Genomic DNA, 15,647 nt, shown 5'->3' with positions numbered 1-15,647 from the left:
ACTCATGTTCTGTGATGATCTCTAGGCTCATCTCGGGTGCCTCAAAGAGCAGTGTTTCCTTGTTTTCCATGGCTAATAGTCCACTGTGTCCACGGACCAGCTCTTCTTATCCATTCATCTGTTGATGGACATTTGGGTTGCTTCGGTGTCTTGGCTACTGTGAAAACTCGTGGAGTGCAGCTCTTGCAGCCTGTCTTCTCAGGTGAGAGGCTCAGCTGTGGGTGTTCTGGATGGAAGGGTGGCTCAATTTTTAATTGAAAACGCAGCTCCTTTCTGTTCTCATTATTGGCTGTTACAACTAGACATGTCCTCCGCAGACAGAGGGAACAGAGTTCTCTAAAACCCCTTCAGCATTTATTGTTTGTAGTCTTTTGGCTGACGGTAGTTAACTTGGGTGAGCTGAAAGCTTTTTGTAGGTTAGAGGAGTCTGATGATTCCTGATGTTGAGCTTTTCTCCATTTTCCTTTTTTTGATAAAGAGTGAGTAAAACTTACCTCTATCATACTATCTCTTTGACACATTTGCCTGCTTTGAATTTTTTTGGCCACGGCCGAGCTCAGGACATTTTTTTTGTTGAGGGCAGGTGTCTTTTAGAGGCCTGAGTCCTTGTGAATGTTAAGTGACCCATAGCTATGCGTTTGAAGCCGCTCTTGCGGGAAACGGCCACAAGGCGGCAGCATTTCTCCATTTCCAACTCTGGGTTTTCCTGCAACAGAGGCTTCCTGGAAATTGTGTTAGTAGGCTGCAAATGAGAGTGCAGTGTGCCAGGGCAAACCCCCAGGAGCCTATATCTCCTTACTTCTCGTGTGTTTTTTAAAATTTAATTGTTATCTAGTATCACAGCCAATTGGATAAAAATGTGGTGTGTGTTCTAGGTGTACTGCATCTGGTTCATCATATGTATGTATCAATCTATTCATCTTTGGATCCTTTCCCGTGTAGGTTATTATAGAGTGTTGAGTCGACCTCTCTTGGTATTCCTTAGGTATTTTGTGATTATATATTTCATATGTATCAGTACATGTCTGTAAACCCCCATATCCAAATTCATACATTCCTTACACCTTTCCACTTGGTTAAGCATAGTTGGTTTTCTGCATCTATGCACGGCCTTCTCTTGGAAATGACTTCATGGGTATCAATGTTGAAGTAACAGCTATAAGTGATGTCATAGGATATTTATATTTCGGTTTCTTTCGTACTTCCTTTTGGGTGGGTATCTCTAGATCCTTCTACGGTGGTGCCAGCGGCACTGTTGCATGCTTTTCCGTGGCTCATGTTCCATTGTGCACATGGGCCCCTTCTTCTTGGTGCATTGCTCTGTTGATGGACATTTGGGTTTCTTCCAAGTCTTGGCTATGGTACATGTTGCTGCAGTGCAGGATGGCCAGCCTGTGTCTTTTTGATTTTGGTCTACTCGGGAGATAGGCCCATCAGTTAGCTCAATTTTTTCCTTTCAACGCACCTCCACGGTGTTCTCACTACTAGCTGTTCCCAGGTTACGTCCCAGCGGCCGCTAGAGGGCACAGAGTTCTCTAAAACACCTTGAGCATTTATTCTTTGTAGACTCTGTGGCTGATGATCATTCTGACGACGGTGGGTGAACGTTTTTGTCGACTGGATTTGCATGGCTTTAATTAATTCCTGATGTTGAGCATTTTTTCCATGCCCTTTTATTTATCACAAGAGAAAGAAAGCAAGAGAAGACAAACTGTGCGCAAACTATGCCTCTTGAAATTGTCGTTTTGAAATGTGCACGTCTTTTGAGTTTTTTTCCTCGATGTACGACCCAAGAATTGTTTTTGAGGGCAGGTGTCATTTATAGGCCTGCAATGATTTTGAATATCAAGTGACCATTAGCACTGGGTTTAAAGCTGCTGTTTTGAGAAACGGCCACAAGGCGGCAGCAGGTCTCCTTTACCAAACCTGGTTACTCGGGCAACAGAGCCTCCGTGGAAGTCGTATTCTCGGTTGTCAATTAGAATGGACTGTGCCAGGAAAAAGCCCCTTAAGTTTGTGTCTCACGACTGACTTGTTCGTTTTTTAATTCAATGTTTATTTTTTCTCACAGCAAGTTTGATTACAATGTTTTGCTTGTTGTAGGTGTGAAAGATGTGGCTCTTTTACACATAAACATGTATCTAGTCTTCTTTGGATCCTTTTCCCATGTAGCTTATGACACAATGTTGAGTACTCTTCTCTTGGTATTCCGTAGGCCTTTGGTGATTTTGTATTTCACCTGTGTTTGTATCTCTCTCTTAAACCCAATTTCCTAATGTACACAATTCTCACACCTGTCCATGGGTGAACCATAAATCTGTTTATTGCATCTGTGATTGCCTTTCTCTGTGGAAATATCTTCAGTGATATCAATTTTTAGGGAACACCTATAAGTGATATCGTAGGCTATGTATCTTTCGCTCTGTGACTTACTGCAAGGTGCGTGATGAACTCTAGCCTCACCGATGGTGCTGTTGATGGCATTGTTTCCTTTTGTTCCTTGGCTAACATTCCATCTGTACAGGTCCCTGTTCTTCTTTGTCCACTCATCTGTTGATGGACTTTCTGCTTGCTTCCATGTCCTGGCTGTTGTAATACTCCTGCAATGCAGATTTGCCTGCCTGTGTCTTTCCACTTCTGTCTTCTTTCTTAGGTTATAGGCCCACGAGTGGGCCTGCTGAATCATATCGTAACTCAGTGTTTACCTTGTAAAGGCACCTCCATTCTGTTCCCATTAGTGCCTCTTACCAGGTGAAGTCCTGTGGCGAGCATTGCCCTCTGAGGAAGGCGCCACTAAGACCCTCATAAGCCTCAGGGCCCGACTGTACTCTCCTTGGTATGCATCCTGGACCTTTATGGTATGAACATACAAAAGGAGATGGTCTTTGGCCAAATCGCTCCAGGGACCTGCTCAGTTACTGGGAGTCCCTGGTTGTTCCCTAAAGCTAGGAAAAGCAACCCTGGAGGGGAAATTGGTGCCTTTGAGGGAGAAGCCGAGCAGCCAATCAACCAGCTGATGCCGATAAGGCGTGACGAAGCAAATTCCCTGCTTTAGGGGTCTATATACGGCTAGGCTTTGTTATTAAACTTGCCTTGCAAGCGTCAGTTGCTTGTGCCCTTCTGATCCCACACCTTGGTGCGTTCAGTTCCCTACCCCCTCTCGTCGGTTGTTGCTACACTTTGAGGACCCGCCGCGGCTGGCGGCAAAGTCCCACTTAACCTAGAGGGTATGCACTTCTCCACAACCCCTTCAGCATGAATTGTTGGTAGTTTTGTTGCTGATGGTTCTTCTGACTGGTGTGAGCCGATACCTCTGTGGTTGGATTTGCATGCGTCTCATAAAGCCTTGAAATTGAGCTTTCAGGGATGTCCTTTTTTCTTCAAACTGTGTGTGTAGCTTACCTCATCACATTCTTTTCTTGATCTATGTGCCGCCTTTTGAAATATTTTGGCCACTACCTCCCTCAAGACATTTTGAGGGCAGGTTTCATTGACAGCCCTCCAGGACTTGTGCACACGAAGTGACCATTAGCACGGGTTTTCAAGCTGCCGTTGCAGGTAACGGCCAGAGGGCTGCAGCATTTCTGTGTTTCCCACTCTGGTAACTAGTGAAACAGTCCTTCCTGCCAGTGGTGTTCCTCGGTTATCAATGACGGTGGGATGTGTCTGGAGAAACCCCCCAAAGCTGATGTCTCCTTACTTATATCTGTTTTTAAAATGGAATTTCTACTTTTTCACTGGAGTACTCTTCCATTGTGTCCATGGACCACTGCTCCTTTCTGCATTCCTCTGTGGCTGGGCATTTTCATTGCTTCCAAGTGTTGGCTACGGTAAACATTGCTGGATTGCAGGATTGCCAGCCCGTGTCTTTTTGATTCTCATCCTCTCAGGTGATAGACCCAGCAGTGGCTGTGCTTGATTGAACGGTCGCTCAATGTTGACCCTTTCCAGGCAACTCCACTGTGTTTTCCTTAGGGGATCTTACCACGTCCCACTTAGAACCGAGGGTACGCATTTCTTCACCACCCCGTCAGCATTTCTTGTTTGCAGAAGTTTTGCTGCTGGCCATGCTGAGTCGTGTGACATGATAGGTTTTTGTAACGTGTATTTTCGTGTCTAATAATTCCTAAGGTTCAGCATTTTTCCACGCCTTTTTTTATTCTGTTAAACAAAAACAGAAAAAAAAAAAAAACCGTGAGTACAATAAACCTCTCAAAATTGTCTTCTTGGAAGGTTGCCCTCTTTAGACTTTTTTGGTCGATTTTCGACCCCAGGATTTTGTTTTGGAGGGCAGGTGTCATTTACAAGCCTGCAATGGCTGTGAATATTGAGTGACCATTAGCACTGACTTTAAAGCTGCTGCTGTGGGAAACGGCCACAAGGCGTCAGCATTGCTACATTCCCACATCTGGTTACTAGGGCAGCAGAGCCTTCTGGAAGTCCTGTTCCCAGGTTGTCAATTAGAATGGAATGTGCCAGGAAAAAACCCCAGAAGTTTATGTCACATTACTTCTTGTTCGCTCTTTTAATTTTTTTAAATCGGGGTAATGATTAGAATATTCTTGGTCCTAGATGTACAGAATCTGGTTCATTTGTATGTTTTATATATATATATATATTCTTGTACAGATCCTCTTCCCATGTAAATTATTGCAGACTGTTCTGGTGACCTCCCTTGCTATATGGTCGTTCTGTTTGATATATGTATTTAATATGTATTTGTACACATATGGTGACACTAATCTTAATTTATCCATTCCCCCCACCTTTCATTTCACATAAGCTTAGTTTGTTTTCTAAGTCTGTGAGTGTCTTTCTTTGTGGAAATATGTTCATTTGTGTCAGCTGTTAGATAACGCCTATAGGTGATGTCATACGGTATGCCTTTTGCTTTCCGACTTAACTCATGTTCTGTGATGATCTCTAGGCTCATCTCGGGTGCCTCAAAGAGCAGTGTTTCCTTGTTTTCCATGGCTAATAGTCCACTGTGTCCACGGACCAGCTCTTCTTATCCATTCATCTGTTGATGGACATTTGGGTTGCTTCGGTGTCTTGGCTACTGTGAAAACTCGTGGAGTGCAGCTCTTGCAGCCTGTCTTCTCAGGTGAGAGGCTCAGCTGTGGGTGTTCTGGATGGAAGGGTGGCTCAATTTTTAATTGAAAACGCAGCTCCTTTCTGTTCTCATTATTGGCTGTTACAACTAGACATGTCCTCCGCAGACAGAGGGAACAGAGTTCTCTAAAACCCCTTCAGCATCTATTGTTTGTAGTCTTTTGGCTGACGGTAGTTAACTTGGGTGAGCTGAAAGCTTTTTGTAGGTTAGAGGAGTCTGATGATTCCTGATGTTGAGCTTTTCTCCATTTTCCTTTTTTTGATAAAGAGTGAGTAAAACTTACCTCTATCATACTATCTCTTTGACACATTTGCCTGCTTTGAATTTTTTTGGCCACGGCCGAGCTCAGGACATTTTTTTTGTTGAGGGCAGGTGTCTTTTAGAGGCCTGAGTCCTTGTGAATGTTAAGTGACCCATAGCTATGCGTTTGAAGCCGCTCTTGCGGGAAACGGCCACAAGGCGGCAGCATTTCTCCATTTCCAACTCTGGGTTTTCCTGCAACAGAGGCTTCCTGGAAATTGTGTTAGTAGGCTGCAAATGAGAGTGCAGTGTGCCAGGGCAAACCCCCAGGAGCCTATATCTCCTTACTTCTCGTGTGTTTTTTAAAATTTAATTGTTATCTAGTATCACAGCCAATTGGATAAAAATGTGGTGTGTGTTCTAGGTGTACTGCATCTGGTTCATCATATGTATGTATCAATCTATTCATCTTTGGATCCTTTCCCGTGTAGGTTATTACAGAGTGTTGAGTCGACCTCTCTTGGTATTCCTTAGGTATTTTGTGATTATATATTTCATATGTATCAGTACATGTCTGTAAACCCCCATATCCAAATTCATACATTCCTTACACCTTTCCACTTGGTTAAGCATAGTTGGTTTTCTGCATCTATGCACGGCCTTCTCTTGGAAATGACTTCATGGGTATCAATGTTGAAGTAACAGCTATAAGTGATGTCATAGGATATATATATTTCGGTTTCTTTCGTACTTCCTTTTGGGTGGGTATCTCTAGATCCTTCTACGGTGGTGCCAGCGGCACTGTTGCATGCTTTTCCGTGGCTCATGTTCCATTGTGCACATGGGCCCCTTCTTCTTGGTGCATTGCTCTGTTGATGGACATTTGGGTTTCTTCCAAGTCTTGGCGATGGTACATGTTGCTGCAGTGCAGGATGGCCAGCCTGTGTCTTTTTGATTTTGGTCTACTCGGGAGATAGGCCCATCAGTTAGCTCAATTTTTTCCTTTCAACGCACCTCCACGGTGTTCTCACTACTAGCTGTTCCCAGGTTACGTCCCAGCGGCCGCTAGAGGGCACAGAGTTCTCTAAAACACCTTGAGCATTTATTCTTTGTAGACTCTGTGGCTGATGATCATTCTGACGACGGTGGGTGAACGTTTTTGTCGACTGGATTTGCATGGCTTTAATTAATTCCTGATGTTGAGCACTTTTTCCATGCCCTTTTATTTATCACAAGAGAAAGAAAGCAAGAGAAGACAAACTGTGCGCAAACTATGCCTCTTGAAATTGTCGTTTTGAAATGTGCACGTCTTTTGAGTTTTTTTCCTCGATGTACGACCCAAGAATTGTTTTTGAGGGCAGGTGTCATTTATAGGCCTGCAATGATTTTGAATATCAAGTGACCATTAGCACTGGGTTTAAAGCTGCTGTTTTGAGAAACGGCCACAAGGCGGCAGCAGGTCTCCTTTACCAAACCTGGTTACTCGGGCAACAGAGCCTCCGTGGAAGTCGTATTCTCGGTTGTCAATTAGAATGGACTGTGCCAGGAAAAAGCCCCTTAAGTTTGTGTCTCACGACTGACTTGTTCGTTTTTTAATTCAATGTTTATTTTTTCTCACAGCAAGTTTGATTACAATGTTTTGCTTGTTGTAGGTGTGAAAGATGTGGCTCTTTTACACATAAACATGTATCTAGTCTTCTTTGGATCCTTTTCCCATGTAGCTTATGACACAATGTTGAGTACTCTTCTCTTGGTATTCCGTAGGCCTTTGGTGATTTTGTATTTCACCTGTGTTTGTATCTCTCTCTTAAACCCAATTTCCTAATGTACACAATTCTCACACCTGTCCATGGGTGAACCATAAATCTGTTTATTGCATCTGTGATTGCCTTTCTCTGTGGAAATATCTTCAGTGATATCAATTTTTAGGGAACACCTATAAGTGATATCGTAGGCTATGTATCTTTCGCTCTGTGACTTACTGCAAGGTGCGTGATGAACTCTAGCCTCACCGATGGTGCTGTTGATGGCATTGTTTCCTTTTGTTCCTTGGCTAACATTCCATCTGTACAGGTCCCTGTTCTTCTTTGTCCACTCATCTGTTGATGGACTTTCTGCTTGCTTCCATGTCCTGGCTGTTGTAATACTCCTGCAATGCAGATTTGCCTGCCTGTGTCTTTCCACTTCTGTCTTCTTTCTTAGGTTATAGGCCCACGAGTGGGCCTGCTGGATCATATCGTAACTCAGTGTTTACCTTGTAAAGACACCTCCATTCTGTTCCCATTAGTGCCTCTTACCAGGTGAAGTCCTGTGGCGAGCATTGCCCTCTGAGGAAGGCGCCACTAAGACCCTCATAAGCCTCAGGGCCCGACTGTACTCTCCTTGGTATGCATCCTGGACCTTTATGGTATGAACATACAAAAGGAGATGGTCTTTGGCCAAATCGCTCCAGGGACCTGCTCAGTTACTGGGAGTCCCTGGTTGTTCCCTAAAGCTAGGAAAAGCAACCCTGGAGGGGAAATTGGTGCCTTTGAGGGAGAAGCCGAGCAGCCAATCAACCAGCTGATGCCGATAAGGCGTGACGAAGCAAATTCCCTGCTTTAGGGGTCTATATACGGCTAGGCTTTGTTATTAAACTTGCCTTGCAAGCGTCAGTTGCTTGTGCCCTTCTGATCCCATACCTTGGTGCGTTCAGTTCCCTACCCCCTCTCGTCGGTTGTTGCTACACTTTGAGGACCCGCCGCGGCTGGCGGCAAAGTCCCACTTAACCTAGAGGGTATGCACTTCTCCACAACCCCTTCAGCATGAATTGTTGGTAGTTTTGTTGCTGATGGTTCTTCTGACTGGTGTGAGCCGATACCTCTGTGGTTGGATTTGCATGCGTCTCATAAAGCCTTGAAATTGAGCTTTCAGGGATGTCCTTTTTTCTTCAAACTGTGTGTGTAGCTTACCTCATCACATTCTTTTCTTGAAGTATGTGCCACCTTTTGAAATATTTTGGCCACTACCTCCCTCAAGACATTTTGAGGGCAGGTTTCATTGACAGCCCTCCAGGACTTGTGCACATGAAGTGACCATTAGCACGGGTTTTCAAGCTGCCGTTGCAGGTAACGGCCAGAGGGCTGCAGCATTTCTGTGTTTCCCACTCTGACAACTAGTGAAGCAGACCTTCCTGCCAGTGGTGTTCCTCGGTTATCAATGACGGTGGGATGTGTCTGGAGAAACCCCCCAAAGCTGATGTCTCCTTACTTATATCTGTTTTTAAAATGGAATTTCTACTTTTTCACTGGAGTACTCTTCCATTGTGTCCATGGACCACTGCTCCTTTCTGCATTCCTCTGTGGCTGGGCATTTTCATTGCTTCCAAGTGTTGGCTACGGTAAACATTGCTGGATTGCAGGATTGCCAGCCCGTGTCTTTTTGATTCTCATCCTCTCAGGTGATAGACCCAGCAGTGGCTGTGCTTGATTGAACGGTCGCTCAATGTTGACCCTTTCCAGGCAACTCCACTGTGTTTTCCTTAGGGGCTCTTACCACGTCCCACTTAGAACCGAGGGTACGCATTTCTTCACCACCCCGTCAGCATTTCTTGTTTGCAGAAGTTTTGCTGCTGGCCATGCTGAGTCGTGTGACATGATAGGTTTTTGTAACGTGTATTTTCGTGTCTAATAATTCCTAAGGTTCAGCATTTTTCCACGCCTTTTTTTATTCTGTTAAACAAAAACAGAAAAAAAAAACCGTGAGTACAATAAACCTCTCAAAATTGTCTTCTTGGAAGGTTGCCCTCTTTAGACTTTTTTGGTCGATTTTCGACCCCAGGATTTTGTTTTGGAGGGCAGGTGTCATTTACAAGCCTGCAATGGCTGTGAATATTGAGTGACCATTAGCACTGACTTTAAAGCTGCTGCTGTGGGAAACGGCCACAAGGCGTCAGCATTGCTACATTCCCACATCTGGTTACTAGGGCAGCAGAGCCTTCTGGAAGTCCTGTTCCCAGGTTGTCAATTAGAATGGAATGTGCCAGGAAAAAACCCCAGAAGTTTATGTCACATTACTTCTTGTTCGCTCTTTTAATTTTTTTAAATCGGGGTAATGATTAGAATATTCTTGGTCCTAGATGTACAGAATCTGGTTGATTTGTATGTTTTATATATATATATATATTCTTGTACAGATCCTCTTCCCATGTAAATTATTGCAGACTGTTCTGGTGACCTCCCTTGCTATATGGTCGTTCTGTTTGATATATGTATTTAATATGTATTTGTACACATATGGTGACACTAATCTTAATTTATCCATTCCCCCCACCTTTCATTTCACATAAGCTTAGTTTGTTTTCTAAGTCTGTGAGTGTCTTTCTTTGTGGAAATATGTTCATTTGTGTCAGCTGTTAGATAACGCCTATAGGTGATGTCATACGGTATGCCTTTTGCTTTCCGACTTAACTCATGTTCTGTGATGATCTCTAGGCTCATCTCGGGTGCCTCAAAGAGCAGTGTTTCCTTGTTTTCCATGGCTAATAGTCCACTGTGTCCACGGACCAGCTCTTCTTATCCATTCATCTGTTGATGGACATTTGGGTTGCTTCGGTGTCTTGGCTACTGTGAAAACTCGTGGAGTGCAGCTCTTGCAGCCTGTCTTCTCAGGTGAGAGGCTCAGCTGTGGGTGTTCTGGATGGAAGGGTGGCTCAATTTTTAATTGAAAACGCAGCTCCTTTCTGTTCTCATTATTGGCTGTTACAACTAGACATGTCCTCCGCAGACAGAGGGAACAGAGTTCTCTAAAACCCCTTCAGCATCTATTGTTTGTAGTCTTTTGGCTGACGGTAGTTAACTTGGGTGAGCTGAAAGCTTTTTGTAGGTTAGAGGAGTCTGATGATTCCTGATGTTGAGCTTTTCTCCATTTTCCTTTTTTTGATAAAGAGTGAGTAAAACTTACCTCTATCATACTATCTCTTTGACACATTTGCCTGCTTTGAATTTTTTTGGCCACGGCCGAGCTCAGGACATTTTTTTTGTTGAGGGCAGGTGTCTTTTAGAGGCCTGAGTCCTTGTGAATGTTAAGTGACCCATAGCTATGCGTTTGAAGCCGCTCTTGCGGGAAACGGCCACAAGGCGGCAGCATTTCTCCATTTCCAACTCTGGGTTTTCCTGCAACAGAGGCTTCCTGGAAATTGTGTTAGTAGGCTGCAAATGAGAGTGCAGTGTGCCAGGGCAAACCCCCAGGAGCCTATATCTCCTTACTTCTCGTGTGTTTTTTAAAATTTGTTATCTAGTATCACAGCCAATTGGATAAAAATGTGGTGTGTGTTCTAGGTGTACTGCATCTGGTTCATCATATGTATGTATCAATCTATTCATCTTTGGATCCTTTCCCGTGTAGGTTATTACAGAGTGTTGAGTCGACCTCTCTTGGTATTCCTTAGGTATTTTGTGATTATATATTTCATATGTATCAGTACATGTCTGTAAACCCCCATATCCAAATTCATACATTCCTTACACCTTTCCACTTGGTTAAGCATAGTTGGTTTTCTGCATCTATGCACGGCCTTCTCTTGGAAATGACTTCATGGGTATCAATGTTGAAGTAACAGCTATAAGTGATGTCATAGGATATTTATATTTCGGTTTCTTTCGTACTTCCTTTTGGGTGGGTATCTCTAGATCCTTCTACGGTGGTGCCAGCGGCACTGTTGCATGCTTTTCCGTGGCTCATGTTCCATTGTGCACATGGGCCCCTTCTTCTTGGTGCATTGCTCTGTTGATGGACATTTGGGTTTCTTCCAAGTCTTGGCGATGGTACATGTTGCTGCAGTGCAGGATGGCCAGCCTGTGTCTTTTTGATTTTGGTCTACTCGGGAGATAGGCCCATCAGTTAGCTCAATTTTTTCCTTTCAACGCACCTCCACGGTGTTCTCACTACTAGCTGTTCCCAGGTTACGTCCCAGCGGCCGCTAGAGGGCACAGAGTTCTCTAAAACACCTTGAGCATTTATTCTTTGTAGACTCTGTGGCTGATGATCATTCTGACGACGGTGGGTGAACGTTTTTGTCGACTGGATTTGCATGGCTTTAATTAATTCCTGATGTTGAGCATTTTTTCCATGCCCTTTTATTTATCACAAGAGAAAGAAAGCAAGAGAAGACAAACTGTGCGCAAACTATGCCTCTTGAAATTGTCGTTTTGAAATGTGCACGTCTTTTGAGTTTTTTTCCTCGATGTACGACCCAAGAATTGTTTTTGAGGGCAGGTGTCATTTATAGGCCTGCAATGATTTTGAATATCAAGTGACCATTAGCACTGGGTTTAAAGCTGCTGTTTTGAGAAACGGCCACAAGGCGGCAGCAGGTCTCCTTTACCAAACCTGGTTACTCGGGCAACAGAGCCTCCGTGGAAGTCGTATTCTCGGTTGTCAATTAGAATGGACTGTGCCAGGAAAAAGCCCCTTAAGTTTGTGTCTCACGACTGACTTGTTCGTTTTTTAATTCAATGTTTATTTTTTCTCACAGCAAGTTTGATTACAATGTTTTGCTTGTTGTAGGTGTGAAAGATGTGGCTCTTTTACACATAAACATGTATCTAGTCTTCTTTGGATCCTTTTCCCATGTAGCTTATGACACAATGTTGAGTACTCTTCTCTTGGTATTCCGTAGGCCTTTGGTGATTTTGTATTTCACCTGTGTTTGTATCTCTCTCTTAAACCCAATTTCCTAATGTACACAATTCTCACACCTGTCCATGGGTGAACCATAAATCTGTTTATTGCATCTGTGATTGCCTTTCTCTGTGGAAATATCTTCAGTGATATCAATTTTTAGGGAACACCTATAAGTGATATCGTAGGCTATGTATCTTTCGCTCTGTGACTTACTGCAAGGTGCGTGATGAACTCTAGCCTCACCGATGGTGCTGTTGATGGCATTGTTTCCTTTTGTTCCTTGGCTAACATTCCATCTGTACAGGTCCCTGTTCTTCTTTGTCCACTCATCTGTTGATGGACTTTCTGCTTGCTTCCATGTCCTGGCTGTTGTAATACTCCTGCAATGCAGATTTGCCTGCCTGTGTCTTTCCACTTCTGTCTTCTTTCTTAGGTTATAGGCCCACGAGTGGGCCTGCTGGATCATATCGTAACTCAGTGTTTACCTTGTAAAGGCACCTCCATTCTGTTCCCATTAGTGCCTCTTACCAGGTGAAGTCCTGTGGCGAGCATTGCCCTCTGAGGAAGGCGCCACTAAGACCCTCATAAGCCTCAGGGCCCGACTGTACTCTCCTTGGTATGCATCCTGGACCTTTATGGTATGAACATACAAAAGGAGATGGTCTTTGGCCAAATCGCTCCAGGGACCTGCTCAGTTACTGGGAGTCCCTGGTTGTTCCCTAAAGCTAGGAAAAGCAACCCTGGAGGGGAAATTGGTGCCTTTGAGGGAGAAGCCGAGCAGCCAACCAACCAGCTGATGCTGATAAGGTGTGACTAAGCCGAGAAGCCAACCAACCAGCTGATGCCTATAAGGCGTGACGAAGCAAATTCCCTGCTTTAGGGGTCTATATACGGCTAGGCTTTGTTATTAAACTTGCCTTGCAAGCGTCAGTTGCTTGTGCCCTTCTGATCCCACACCTTGGTGCGTTCAGTTCCCTACCCCCTCTCGTCGGTTGTTGCTACACTTTGAGGACCCGCCGCGGCTGGCGGCAAAGTCCCACTTAACCTAGAGGGTATGCACTTCTCCACAACCCCTTCAGCATGAATTGTTGGTAGTTTTGTTGCTGATGGTTCTTCTGACTGGTGTGAGCCGATACCTCTGTGGTTGGATTTGCATGCGTCTCATAAAGCCTTGAAATTGAGCTTTCAGGGATGTCCTTTTTTTCTTCAAACTGTGTGTGTAGCTTACCTCATCACATTCTTTTCTTGAACTATGTGCCGCCTTTTGAAATATTTTGGCCACTACCTCCCTCAAGACATTTTGAGGGCAGGTTTCATTGACAGCCCTCCAGGACTTGTGCACACGAAGTGACCATTAGCACGGGTTTTCAAGCTGCCGTTGCAGGTAACGGCCAGAGGGCTGCAGCATTTCTGCGTTTCCCACTCTGGTAACTAGTGAAACAGTCCTTCCTGCCAGTGGTGTTCCTCGGTTATCAATGACGGTGGGATGTGTCTGGAGAAACCCCCCAAAGCTGATGTCTCCTTACTTATATCTGTTTTTAAAATGGAATTTCTACTTTTTCACTGGAGTACTCTTCCATTGTGTCCATGGACCACTGCTCCTTTCTGCATTCCTCTGTGGCTGGGCATTTTCATTGCTTCCAAGTGTTGGCTACGGTAAACATTGCTGGATTGCAGGATTGCCAGCCCGTGTCTTTTTGATTCTCATCCTCTCAGGTGATAGACCCAGCAGTGGCTGTGCTTGATTGAACGGTCGCTCAATGTTGACCCTTTCCAGGCAACTCCACTGTGTTTTCCTTAGGGGCTCTTACCACGTCCCACTTAGAACCGAGGGTACGCATTTCTTCACCACCCCGTCAGCATTTCTTGTTTGCAGAAGTTTTGCTGCTGGCCATGCTGAGTCGTGTGACATGATAGGTTTTTGTAACGTGTATTTTCGTGTCTAATAATTCCTAAGGTTCAGCATTTTTCCACGCCTTTTTTTATTCTGTTAAACAAAAACAGAAAAAAAAAAACCGTGAGTACAATAAACCTCTCAAAATTGTCTTCTTGGAAGGTTGCCCTCTTTAGACTTTTTTGGTCGATTTTCGACCCCAGGATTTTGTTTTGGAGGGCAGGTGTCATTTACAAGCCTGCAATGGCTGTGAATATTGAGTGACCATTAGCACTGACTTTAAAGCTGCTGCTGTGGGAAACGGCCACAAGGCGTCAGCATTGCTACATTCCCACATCTGGTTACTAGGGCAGCAGAGCCTTCTGGAAGTCCTGTTCCCAGGTTGTCAATTAGAATGGAATGTGCCAGGAAAAAACCCCAGAAGTTTATGTCACATTACTTCTTGTTCGCTCTTTTAATTTTTTTAAATCGGGGTAATGATTAGAATATTCTTGGTCCTAGATGTACAGAATCTGGTTGATTTGTATGTTTTATATATATATATATATATTCTTGTACAGATCCTCTTCCCATGTAAATTATTGCAGACTGTTCTGGTGACCTCCCTTGCTATATGGTCGTTCTGTTTGATATATGTATTTAATATGTATTTGTACACATATGGTGACACTAATCTTAATTTATCCATTCCCCCCACCTTTCATTTCACATAAGCTTAGTTTGTTTTCTAAGTCTGTGAGTGTCTTTCTTTGTGGAAATATGTTCATTTGTGTCAGCTGTTAGATAACGCCTATAGGTGATGTCATACGGTATGCCTTTTGCTTTCCGACTTAACTCATGTTCTGTGATGATCTCTAGGCTCATCTCGGGCGCCTCAAAGAGCAGTGTTTCCTTGTTTTCCATGGCTAATAGTCCACTGTGTCCACGGACCAGCTCTTCTTATCCATTCATCTGTTGATGGACATTTGGGTTGCTTCGGTGTCTTGGCTACTGTGAAAACTCGTGGAGTGCAGCTCTTGCAGCCTGTCTTCTCAGGTGAGAGGCTCAGCTGTGGGTGTTCTGGATGGAAGGGTGGCTCAATTTTTAATTGAAAACGCAGCTCCTTTCTGTTCTCATTATTGGCTGTTACAACTAGACATGTCCTCCGCAGACAGAGGGAACAGAGTTCTCTAAAACCCCTTCAGCATCTATTGTTTGTAGTCTTTTGGCTGACGGTAGTTAACTTGGGTGAGCTGAAAGCTTTTTGTAGGTTAGAGGAGTCTGATGATTCCTGATGTTGAGCTTTTCTCCATTTTCCTTTTTTTGATAAAGAGTGAGTAAAACTTACCTCTATCATACTATCTCTTTGACACATTTGCCTGCTTTGAATTTTTTTGGCCACGGCCGAGCTCAGGACATTTTTTTTGTTGAGGGCAGGTGTCTTTTAGAGGCCTGAGTCCTTGTGAATGTTAAGTGACCCATAGCTATGCGTTTGAAGCCGCTCTTGCGGGAAACGGCCACAAGGCGGCAGCATTTCTCCATTTCCAACTCTGGGTTTTCCTGCAACAGAGGCTTCCTGGAAATTGTGTTAGTAGGCTGCAAATGAGAGTGCAGTGTGCCAGGGCAAACCCCCAGGAGCCTATATCTCCTTACTTCTCGTGTGTTTTTTAAAATTTAATTGTTATCTAGTATCACAGCCAATTGGATAAAAATGTGGTGTGTGTTCTAGGTGTACTGCATCTGGTTCATCATATGTAT

The sequence above is a fragment of the Kogia breviceps genome, chromosome 3 (assembly GCF_026419965.1).
Source record: "Kogia breviceps isolate mKogBre1 chromosome 3, mKogBre1 haplotype 1, whole genome shotgun sequence".
NCBI classification, from domain to species: Eukaryota; Metazoa; Chordata; class Mammalia; order Artiodactyla; family Physeteridae; genus Kogia; species Kogia breviceps.
This window is presented reverse-complemented; position numbering follows the sequence as displayed.